We start from the raw sequence: 13,294 nt of genomic DNA, 5'->3' as shown, positions 1-13,294 counted from the left end.
CCCACTTAACCCAGAAGCCAGCCGCACCAATGTGCCGGAGGAAACACCATACACCTGGTGACCGTGTACTGCACCCAGCCCACCACAGGAGTCGTTATTGTACGATGGGACAAGGACATCCCTGCCGGCCAAACCCTCCCCTAACTCAGACGATGCTGGGCCAATTATGCACTGCTCCATGGGTCTCCCAGTCGCAGCCGGCTGCAACAGAGCCTGGACTCGAACCCAGAATCTCTAGTGGCACAGCTAGCACTGCGATGCAGTGTCTTAGACCACTGCGCCACTCGGGAGGCCTGAGGGTGGGATGTTTACCATGTGAATCAGATTGCACATTGTTAACCTTGGCCCCTGGCCTCCCTCCCTGTGCTGTCAGGGTTGAAACCCTCTTTTAGACCAGTTAGTGTTTGTTTTTATCACACAGCTTCAAAAGGCAATTGTGGAGTATACTCACATGATCCAAGAAGATCAAAGGAGACAGATTCATATGGTGTAATAATGCCTATTGAGAGATTACTTAGGTGACTGTTACCGTTAGTTACTGTGCATAGAGTAAAAAAAACAAATCCTTTTTGGTTATGCCTCAACTTAAACTGACTCGCAGACAGATGGTTTTGGATGCCTTCAAGGGTGACTAACATCATAAAGTTATTGAGCTCTTTCAGTTAGCTCAATCTCCAAGTGACTCTCGTGGTGACGTCAGAACAAATGCTATGTGGCAGCTCCATGCTGCCGTTTGGACCCATGGCTCTGTTTTTCAATTCACCCATGGCTGTGCTACCTGGAGAGGAGAGGTCATGAATTTGTGTCACTCCTGCAATGAGGAACAGAGGACTGGTAACTAGCTGGTAAACGTGACGATGCACTTTCATTTTTCAGCCTGGCTTGTATAATCCCAGAATGCAATAAAACCGTCTGGCTGCCATGTCTGGCTCCAGACCTTTTTTATTGACTGAAAATGTTGAGCCCTTAAGATTATTAGGTAGAATATGTGGCTAAAATGTGACTTTTTAGTGCCAATTTTTTTTCCTTTTTACTTGAGATGTTGGACATCATTAAGCAGACATTGGACAGGAGTGAGTCACTAATTATAGAGGAGCGAAAGTCCTATTGTGTGTCCCAAATGGCACACTATTCTCTACATAGTGCACTACTTTTGAACAGAGCCTTATGGGCCCTGGTCAGTAGTGCACTAGATAAGGAAATAGGGAGCCATTTCGGATGCAGCCTAAGTGTTTTAATGAGGTTTTGCATGTCTACTGTACCAAACCAAAACTCCAGTAACTCTGTTGCTAGGGACACAGGTCATCCCAGTCTTTCTTTATATTTATGTTGGCCAATAGAGCAGGGTTTCCAAAACTTGGTCCTGGGGCACCCCCTGGGTGCACGTTTTGGTTTTTGCCCAAGCACTACACAGCTGATTCAAATAACCAGCCCATCATCAAACTATGATTATTTGAATCAGCTGTGTAGTGCTAGGGAAGAAGAAGAAAAAAGTGCACCCAGGGGGGCCCCAGGACCAAGTTTGGAAAACACTGCAATAGAGAACAGGCTTTGTGCATATGGGTGTCTGAGTGCAGTCTTATTGTTATCTCTTAAACGTTTGTGGAGTCATTTTTTATGTGTTGTTAGGGGGAGAGAGAGGTGTGTGGAAGTGTGGACACAGCGGTCAAGTAAAGCCAGATTAGCCAGAGGAGGTTGGGGTGCCAGGCCAGGCAGGGCCACCCAACTGTGAGAAGGTCTGCTGTTTGTTCAGAGCTGGGGGATGGGTGGGGATTCCTCCTCAACATGATTCTTTTGAGTGCCTTGTCATTTTACCTCCATATGAATAAATATTTGATATCACAAGGACTTCAGTCTTTAGTTATAACCGAATTACAGCTAGAATCCTTGATTTAAACAATAACAAAGGGTCTCTCCACCTCTGTTTTGGTAAAAAGCTGAGAGACGGGCCTGGAGAAACTTAACCACTCTCAAATTCATAGACAGAGCTATGGAGGCATGGACTAACCATCCATGATATCAACATTTGAGTTTAAATAATGTTTTGAGGCCGTACAGTGTTTGTTTACATTTACTTTGTTTACAAACATTGGAGTAAAACAAGCTTTTGGGTTCTGATGGGATAAGCCAGTTGAACTAAACTCAAGAGGCATTTACAAATTATATTATTCAAGAATCAATGGGCATGTATATATATATATACTGCTCAAAAAAATAAAGGGAACACTTAAACAACACAATGTAACTCCAAGTCAATCACACTTCTGTGAAATCAAACTGTCCACTTAGGAAGCAACACTGATTGACAATAAATTTCACATGCTGTTGTGCAAATGGAATAGACAACAGGTGGAAATTATAGGCAACAAGCAAGACACCCCCAATAAAGGACTGGTTCTGCAGGTAGTAACCACAGACCACTTCTCAGTTCCTATGCTTCCTGGCTGATGTTTTGGTCACTTTTGAATGCTGGCGGTGCTTTCACTCTAGTGGTAGCATGAGACGGAATCTACAACCCACACAAGTGGCTCAGGTAGTGCAGCTCATCCAGGATGGCACATCAATGCGAGCTGTGGCAAGAAGGTTTGCTGTGTCTGTCAGCGTAGTGTGCAGAGCATGGAGGCGCTACCAGGAGACAGGCCAGTACATCAGGAGACGTGGAGGAGGCCGTAGGAGGGCAACAACCCAGTAGCAGGACCGCTACCTCCACCTTTGTGCAAGGAGGAGCAGGAGGAGCACTACCAGATTATGCAAAATGACCTCCAGCAGGCCACAAAATGACCTCCAGCAGGCCACAAATGTGCATGTGTCTGCTCAAACGGTCAGAAACAGACTCCATGAGGGTGGTATGAGGGCCCGACGTCCACAGGTGGGGGTTGTGCTTACAGCCCAACACCGTGCAGGACGTTTGGCATTTGCCAGAGAACACCAAGATTGGCAAATTCGCCACTGGCGCCCTGTGCTCTTCACAGATGAAAGCAGGTTCACACTGAGCACATGTGACAGATGTGACAGTCTGGAGACGCCGTGGAGAACGTTCTGCTGCCTGCAACATCCTCCAGCATGACCGGTTTGGCGGTGGGTCAGTCATGGTGTAGGGTGGCATTTCTTTGGGAGGCTGCACAGCCCTCCATGTGCTCGCCAGAGGTAGCCTGACTGCCATTAGGTACCGAGAGGAGATCCTTAGACCCCTTGTGAGACCATATGCTGGTACCGGTTGGCCCTGGGTTCCTCCTAATGCAAGACAATGCTAGACCTCATGTGGCTGGAGTGTGTCAGCAGTTCCTGCAAGAGGAAGGCATTGATGCTATGGACTGGCCCGCCCGTTCCCCAGACCTGAATCCAATTGAGCACATCTGGGTCATCATGTCTCGCTCCATCCACCAACGCCACGTTTCACCACAGACTGTCCAAGAGTTGGTGGATGCTTTAGTCCAGGTCTGGGAGGAGATCCCTCAGGAGACCATCCGCCACCTCATCAGGAGCATGCCCAGGCGTTGTAGGGAGGTCATACAGGCACGTGGAGGCCACACACACTACTGAGCCTCATTTTGACTTGTTTTAAGGACATTACATCAAAGTTGGATCAGCCTGTAGTGTGGTTTTCCAATTTAATTTTGAGTGTGACTCCAAATCCAGACCTCCATGGGTTGATAAATTGGATTTCCATTGATTATTTTTGTGTGATTTTGTTGTCAGCACATTCAACTATGTAAAGAAAAAAGTATTTAATAAGATTATTTCTTTCATTCAGATCTAGGATGTGTTGTTTAAGTGTTCCCTTTATTTTTTTGAGCAGTGTATATTAAGTCCAACAATGGATGTAGCAACTAAGGATTCTAGCTTTAAAGCTCTCCATCACTTTTTGTCCCCATTTTATTTCTATGAACGTAGCTGTTTTTTGTTTCTAGTGAATTATCCATTTAGACCAGTCTTTTACAGTAATTAGTGGTTCGAAATTGTTATGGGAATAATTCAAAGCCTTTAGTTAATAGTCAGCACTAGCACAACAATGTCTTCTGTTGATGTTTTCTTTTGTGAGTTTCTCAAGTACAATAAAACATAGCTCTTTTTTTATTGGTGGCCATTTGCTTGTAAAAAAAAAATTGATTAAGTACAATTTCCTGTTTCACATTTAAATGGTTTTCATGTTGTTGGAGAGGATTTAGTTGCAATCCAATGCCACTGGACTAAATCTCATGAACTGTATCATAAAGATCATCTCTCAGTTTATAAAACTGCAGCAGGCATTTCACTATCCAATCTACTGTATACTAAAGAAACCCAAACCGTAAAATTCACTGAAGGTTATTATTTCAGTTTAAACGTTTTTGCCAGGCACTGAGTCACTGAAACATTATTAACCTCATTTCCTACACTGACTTAGCGTGTCTCAAGGACAACATGAGCCCCAAACATTTCTCTCTCATGCAGGAACATAAATCGAATTAACGGTGACAACAGATGTTCTTTGTAAGAAGAAACTATTGTGACCTTTCTAGGGCTGTTAAGGTTGTTTTGAATGCATTGTTTCGACTTATCTTTGATGGTGTGGTGGGCCTGGGGAATAACAGAGTTTATGTGTGGATTAAGAGGAGTGTGGCGTGGGTGTGCTCTGCCTACACAGACCTGCCTCTGATGTAGCGCCAAAGCTCACAGTTGGTGACATTTAGCCTGACATTCAGGTGAGAGACCATCCACAGGGTCCAGGGAAGGGCTGGCTGGCTGGCTGGCTGGCTGGCTTGGCTGGCTGGCTGGCTGGCTGGCTGGCTGGCTGGCTGACTGACTGACTGACTGACTGACTGACTGCTCTTTTCATTACATGGATATAAAGGGACTTCCCTTGTTGTCCTGTCTCATGCTGAATATGAGAAATCATATCATACATTAGCACTGTATAATATCTACTATTTAAACAAAATATACAGTATTACCATAGTTTGGCAACATCTTTCATATTTTACATACCATAGTTATTATTTATTATGTTAGATTTGATGTTAATATGTGTGTGTGCATATATTGTATGAAGTATCAGAATAGATTTGAATAGGATCAGAGCCTCGGGCATAGATAAGAGTTGACTATAGGTTACTCCCTACAATATACAATAAGTGCAGGACATGACTAATTGCTTTTAATTAACTTTGGCCCGTTAAGAAGATCAATGGCTCCATCAACAATGATCCAGGGTGGATGAGGCTTGTAGGCTCAGGCCTGGAGAGAGGAGGATGGGGAGCGGAGAGGTAGGGCTGGGGTTTGAACTATTGCCTCTCAAACCTTTAGTGGGCTATCATCAGAAATCAGCACCATAGATCACACTCATAGATAGACATCAGGACTGTGTGAACATTGATGTGAACGCTAACTCAGCACAGGTACAACACAGGTGAAGTTCAATAAGGCAAAGAATAAAAATAATTCAACAAGAGATATCTCTCCGTTTGGATGCATATGTGAAAGGCATTGTGTGAATGGTTATATATTGATCAGGCCAGGCATGACAGCGGTGATCGGGTCTATTGCTGCTGTGAAGCTAAAGGTTAATTGGACAGAGAGAGTCTGTCTACAGATCCAGTTGTGATTATGGCGATTCCTGTATCAACACAGCTAGGCCTCCAACCTACAGTAGAGTGTGTAACAGGAATACGTTGGTCCGACGGTCAGTGAATACATATAGAGGCGCCATGAGTGATTCTGGGGAGCTCTGCTCTCGTCATCCCATGCATGTGTATTCTTTGCACAGACCTTTGGATCATTCCTGGCCACTCTGCCTGGACCAACACTCTGCACTTCCAGCCCTGGAGTCAGCCTTTGATGGCAAATGGCACCCTATTCAAAATAATATATGCCATTTAGCAGTCGCTTTTTATCCAAATACATGTATACATTTTACGTGTGGGTGGTCGCGGGAATCAAACCCACGTCCCTGATGTTACAAGCACCATGCTCTACCAACTGAGCTACAAATGGGACCCTTAGGGCTCTGGTCAGAAGAAGTGAACTATATAGGGAATAGGGTGCCATTGTCATAAGCAAAAGCTTTGAAATATGTATCCTCCATTGCATGCTGGGCTGATTTGAAGGGGCAATCAGCAGTTTCTACATACAATTAATGATACAATAGATATACAAAAGTATGTGAACAACCCTTCAAATTGGTGGATTCAGCTATTTCAGCCACACCCATTGCTGACAGGTGTATAAAATTAAACACATAGCTATACAATTTCTGTAAACAAACATCGGAAGTAGAATGGCCTTACTGAAGAGCTCAGGGACATTCAACGTGGCACTGTCATAGGATGCTACCTTTCCAACAAGTCAGTTCTTCAAATTTCTACCCTGCTAGAGCTGCCCAGGTCAACTGTAAGGTCACTGCCATTGGACTCTGGAACAGTGGAAACATGTTATCTGGAGTGACAAATCATGCTTCACCATCTGGGTTTGGTGGATGCCAGGAGAATGCTACCTGACCGAATGCATAGTGCCAACTGTAAAGTTTGGTGGAGGGGAATAATGGTCTGGGGCTGTTTTTCATCGTTAAGGCTAGACCCCTTAGTTCCAGTGAATGGAAACGTTAATGCTACAGCATACAATGACATTCTAGACGATTCTGTGCTTCCAACTGTCACGTGTGCTCCCTCTCTGGCCTCTAGGTCACCAGGCTGCTCGTTATGTCGCATACCTGTCACCATCATTACGCACACCTGCACGTCTTCAGACTCACCTGGACTCCATCACCTCCCTGATTACCTTCCCTATATATGTCACTCCCTTTGGTTCCTTCCCTAGGCGTTATTGTTCCTGTATCTGTGTCATGTCTGTGCGTTGTTTGTGTTTTCTTGTTTTGTATTACGTTTATTTATTAAACCACTCACTCCCTGAACTTGCTTCCCGACTCTCAGCTCACACGTTACACCAACGATTCTGTGCTTACAAAAGTTTGGGGAAGGCCCTTTCTTGTTTCAGCGTGACAATGTCCCCGTGCACAAAGCGAGGTCCATAAAGAAATTGTTTTTTGAGATCGGTGTGAAAGAACTTGACTGGCCTGCACAGAGCCCTGAGCTCAACCCCATCGAACACCTTTGGGATGAATTGGAACACCGACTGCGAGCCAGGCCTAATCACCCAACATCACTAATGCTCGTGGCTGAATTGAAGCAAGTCCCCCCAGCAATGTTCCAACATCTAGTGGAAAGCCTTCCTAAAAGAGCGAAGGCTGTTATAGCAGCAAAGGGGGGACCAACTCCATTTTAATGGCCATGATTTTGGAATGAGATGTTCGACTAGCAGGTGTCCACATACTTTTGGTCATGTATTGTATGTACCCATTGACTTTTGAAGAATATAACTTAGAAATGCCTTACGAGCTTATTTCAACTGTCGTACCCCATCAGAATCCAAAATATAAGCTTATTTCGTTCCAATGTTTGGAAACAAGGTAAATGTAATCAAACACTATAAACCATCAAAATATGATTAAATCTCTAATTTTGATATCATGAATGGTCGGTCCTTGCATTCTAGCTCTGTCTATGAAGTTGAGAGTATGTAACGCCTGTCTGGAAGAGGGAACCAAGGTGCAGCAGAGGATGTGTTCATCATTAGAATTTTAATTCAAAAAACAAGAGAACACTACAAAATGAACAAAAACGACAGCAAACAGTCCTGTTAGGAAAATACTCAAAACAGAAACAATTACCCACAAACCCCAAAGGAAAAACATGCTCCTTATGTGTGTCTCCCAATCAGCAGCAACGAGCTTCAGCTGTGCCTGATTGGGAGCCACACACATGGCCCAAAACAAAGAAATACCAAAACATAGAAAAAGGAACATAGAACGCCCACCCAATGTAACACCCTGGCCTAACCAAAATAAAGAACAAAAAACTTCTCTCTATGGCCAGGGCGTTACAGAGTGGTTACATTTATCCAGCCCCATTCATTTTTTGTAATTTAGCAGACACTCTTATCCAGAGCAACTTACAGGAGAAATGTGGGTTAATTAAATGAATAGCCTTGCTCAGGTTTTACTTAATGTCCTTTTAAAGATGAATATTGAGTGTGTGTGGGAGCATGGCAGGTTTTGAAACAGACAGTGTTGAGGAAGGCTAATGGAAAGTAAAACTAACTGTCCTAGGTTGTGTCCCATTGGGCCATAGGGCCCTAGCCTAAAGTACAGCACTATAAAGGGAATAGAATGCCGTTTGCTCTGGTCAAAAGAAGTGCACTATATAGGGGATAGTGTGCCATTGGGGACACAGTCCTAATGTTCTCCATTACCACACTAGCCAGCCTGCATGTGGGACCCTCCCCATGCCTCCTCTCAGTCCTCCCCTGGAGAGTCTAGATCAAACATGACTGAAAATAGCCCTGCTAAGAGGGAACATTTATGTATGATTCAGGCCTATAGAACCATATTGATTTGCTGTTTCCCTCACTCCACTCCACAGCCCCCATCCTGGCCAGTGTCGGGATAATTTGTCCCCCAGGTCTAAGGTTGCATGTGAATTTTCTGTTGTGTCAGCTGAGCTGGGTGCAGCCAGCAGCACATGCAGTAGTGCTGCTTGTTCGCTTCAGAGGAGGTGGAACTCTAATTACACTGCTTTTAATTAAGAGCTCATTGCCTAGGAAAGCAACATATTTAACTCGTTTATTGGCCATAGCAACCGGACATCTCCAAACTGTAGTGGGCATATTTATCAAGATCAGCAAAGAAGTATGCGTGCCCCTCAGTTTTTCACGATAAAACTCTTAAGATAATCTACTCAAGCAGAGAGTAGAGATTTTGTGGCTGAGGGTACAGTAGGAGAATGGGGGCCAAGAGGATGTACAGCATGCAGCTCTCTTGTGATATTCAATGGTTTGTTCATGATGTTTTGTTGTTGACTGTCAACATAAATTATCTTTTCACCCTGAGAGTAACTGTTTGAGGTGTGGCACTCCTGCTTTGCTCCTTAAAGCGCTGTGGTTCAAAAATGCATTTCCTTTGTACTGTGAGCATTCTAGCTACTGCTAGTGCACCTACAGAAACGACAATCACAGACAGTTTTTGTCTATGAAAGACTATAAACCACAAACTGCCTAGGGTCTTGGTTGTGAATAAAGATCATGTCCACGTATGCCTCCAAAATGGCACCATGCTCCCTTCATTGGGCTCTGCTTTTGACCAGGGCCCATGACATCAGCTCTTGGATGATGGGCTGATATTATGAGTCACCTCCCCCATGTTTGGGACCTGTAGGGTTGGTTGGCACTGGAAGATGCTCTCTGCCTATACTCTAGAAAGATCCATGCAGCAGGGGATACCAGGAGTGGTGCCAGGCATGGTGGGCTCCACCTTGGATTTCACTGGCCTAGCCAGGACCAGCCAGGACCAACCAGGTGCATACAGTACAGCCGGTACCCAAACCAGAACCATCTGCTGTCCATTTTCCCTGCGGTGCTCTCTTGATACTCTCCCTGCCAACAGCCCTCATCCCCCCCCCCCCCCCCCCCCACACACACACACACCACAGCAGCCACCTGAATCTACTCTGAATGTCCAGTCCCTATTCCATCAACTGGAAATGCAGCACAGCCCGTTCCCTATGGTAAGATCTCTGCTCTTATATATGGGGGTTGTAAAATTTTCTGTCAGATAGAATTATGTGAAACAAATTGATACTGTGAGTTATTTTTGAAATGCAGACTGCACTTCACTGCACTGTGTTTCAAAATGACACCTGGGTACAGTGCTCCCAGTGCAATGCAGCCTAGCCACCACCAACTGTATTAAATGACTTGATACTGCAGGAGTAGCTCACATACAGTATGCAGGTGGCCATTTACCATAAACAGCCATCCCTATTAGCGCTACCACTACTCTAATGGCAGATTAGTCAACAGAATCTGCTGCTGTGCACTCCAGTCTAGGAGACATTTCCCTCCACTCAACAGCCATCAAGCACTCAGCCTTTCAGCATGCTCTAAGCATAAATAAAACGTAATGTTCAGAGGAGGAGAATTCAATACAATGCATGAGTGGTCCATGCCTTGCTCAGTAAAGAGTGAAATGTTGTTGTACCTCCCTTTCATAAAACATAAAGGAAATCATTTATAACACCACAATCACTTCCCTCCCCCAGCTTTTGTTTTGTAGGCATGGACTCTGAACAGGTGGCTTGAAAACCAGGACACTTTACCTGAGCCTGAGGAGAAGAGAAGCCCTGACAACTAACCAATGCATTTGGCCAGGTATACACGTTCCTCAAAACAAAGTTGGTCTTTGGGCTTAATTGTCTTAGTGTTGTCATTTTGTGAGGTGTCCATGCTGTGGAGAATGACATCTTAGGACTTGCACTATGTGCCCAGGTCAAAAGTAGTGCACTATAAAGGGAATAAAGTGCCATGTGGGACACAGACATCTTTCCCCTCTCTGTTTTATGGGCTCCCGAGTGGCGGAGGCAGTCTAAGGCACTGCATCTCAGTGCTAGAGGCGTCACTACAGACCCTGGTTCGATTCCAGGCTGTATCACAACTGGCCGTGATTGGGAGTCCCATAGGGCACAATTGGCCCAGTGTCCTCCGTGTTAGGGTTTGGCCGGGGTAGGCCGTCATTGTGAATATGAATTTGTTCTTAACTGACTTGCCTAGTTAAATAAAGGTTAAATAAAAAATAAAATAATAAAGTTTGGCCTGCAGCACAGAAATCTCATATGCCTTAACTCTTCCACATATCTCAGATTGCTTACTGGGTAATAGTATATCAATCAAGTCTGGAGTCAATGTGGAATCTATCATAGAACCATGTCTGGGAAGGAAATGTGGGTTGGGAGGGAGGGTTCATATTAAGAACAGGGGAGTGCAGAAGAATATAGAGGAATTGTCAAATATTTTTTTCCACTTTTGGAAAGAATTATGATTTTCTCCTTTCCATCGTGTTAAGTGGCTCATCACAGCCCTAAAGAGACCCATCTCAATGATCTGTCCCATAAACATCATTACTGGCCTGATCATCAGCCACCTTTTCCACTCTCTTTTCCAAAGACACAGTGTGCGTTTGAGTGTGCTTGCGTACGTGTGTGTCTGAGAGAGAGAGGCAGAGAGAGAAGGGTGTAACTACACTTATTGCGATAGATGGATGCCAACAGTACATCTGTGACGTTCATAAATATCACAAATAATACATGTTTTATCGCTAGTGAATTACAGAAGGTTTCAGACAGTACGCAGACCGTAGGTTGTAAATGGCAATGAGGAGAAGTTAAAATTCCTGATTATTCCCACTGCTAAACTCCTCCTCTCTCCAGATTTCAGGAATACCATTGAAGGTAATTTCATTAGGTAGAAAAACAGCTTGCAGGCGTTATGCTCATGTGATTATTCACATTAAGTCAGGGAAGAGAGAGACGAGCTAACTCCATGTTAAGTGTTTGCTATTAAAAGCTAATGCCCCATGTAATTCAATTACGTTTTTGAAATTGGTATCTCATGATGTCGAATATGATTTACTATTGGGTGATACAATCATCAGTGTTTTATCCTCTGCCTGTAAATCATGGCTGCAGCAGTGACAGTAAATGATAGAATCATCAGATATGGATGTATTACTAGATACAGAGCGGTTATATACAAGTCATAGTATTGATTAAACTGATTTACTGTAGTGTAGAAACATATCATATGCACAATATGGATTATAGTATATTTTCATCATGCCCTGCTGCTGTTGCTAGTCTCTGTCACCCTGATGAACAGGAAACACAGTGAGGTTATTGCTTGACATGAAGTCTTCCTGTTTACTGCAGAATCTGCCAGTTAGTGGTGTGTGTTGTTAGTGTGTGTGTTGTTAGTGTGTGTGTGTGTGTGTGTGTGTGTGTGTGTGTGTGTGTGTGTGTGTGTGTGTGTGTGTGTGTGTGTGTGTGTTTGAATGATTGAGTGAAAGAGAGCGAGAGAATACTTATCTGACATAATGCAAAGTACAATGTATTTTCTGATGTCTTCCAGATGAAGTTATAGTCCATTGACGCAACTAGAGGGTGCTTCTGCTACAACCTCACAGTCAGTACCAGCTGTGTGGGGTGAAACTGTTTTCTATCTCTCTGAATGAGTCAAAATGTCGTTACAAACAAACCACACAAACTATCTGATGACTCAACAGATTTTTTACTCAAGTCATTTCATTTAGTGTCACTGCAAATAGATTACTATGATATACTCCAACACTAGCACAGAGGGTGAGTAAAAGTTCAGCAGCTTTGACAGGAAACACATTTACTAAGATGGTGATTGTGTAGTCCACAATGCAAAAAAAGAACCATACTACTAAAGACGTGATGGAACGCTAGTGAAATTAACAAAGCCTACAATACTCATCGATCTGTAGCAGCATCTAAGATTTGTCTACTGTATTAGCTTACATTACATAGTGCAATTTCAAAGTAGTCAAGTCTTTGTATATTTTGCTTTTCTGGGCTCATCAAACCTCAGAATGATCCTGGAAAATTGGTGTAACATTAAAGTTAGCTAAAGGAGACACTGAGGAAGAAGGCTGTTGAATCTGAGGAGGATTCCCAGTTGGCCTATTGTGTAAAGAGGGTCTTACTTCATTCACGTTCTGCTGCATGATTCACATACTCTGGAAGACACTTGTTCCTGAGGTACAGCAGCACAGCTTTTGTAAAACATTCTGTAGCCAGCTGGAGAACTGAAGAGTCTTTTTTATGTGCGTAGTATTCCTCCATATTTGTTTCCAATTGTGATTTTCCTTGCAGGACATTTCTAATGACAAAGTATGTTTAGTAAATTGCTAAGTCTGACTAATAGGAAAACACAGCCATGAAGTGAATTAGTGGGAAATATTGTGTTGTAAAACAATGCCTTTGTGAGTGATTTCCAGAGCAGCAGGTGAGAAACAGTGAGTTGACTCCAGTGTAGATATGCTGTGTCTGTCTCTGAGGACTCCTGCAGAGATGAGCTGGGCTGAATGATGCATGGCATCGTCGCGGGCAACAGGGAAACGTTGTTATATGAGGTGACCGAGGAGATGAACAGACACATCCTGCAGTATGACATTCAGCTTCTACTACTAAGAAGTCAAAACGGTGGTTTTCAACTAGGTGAGAAATGAAATAACTACTACTCCATAGAAGAAGCAGTTCTGTTCAAACAGACGTGTGCACATAATAACATATAGGGCACTAGGAGAGTAAAGTGGTTCTAAACAACATAGCCCTACACTGTGTATGTGTGGTGTGTGTTTGTAAAAAAACAGCTCTGCTCAGAGGTTTGGAGCACACACCCTCTACAG

This window comes from Salmo salar, chromosome 20 (assembly GCF_965601325.2).
Source record: "Salmo salar chromosome 20, fSalSal1, whole genome shotgun sequence".
Classification (NCBI taxonomy): domain Eukaryota; kingdom Metazoa; phylum Chordata; class Actinopteri; order Salmoniformes; family Salmonidae; genus Salmo; species Salmo salar.
The sequence above is the reverse complement of the archived record's forward strand: the minus strand, read 5'-3'. Positions refer to the sequence as shown.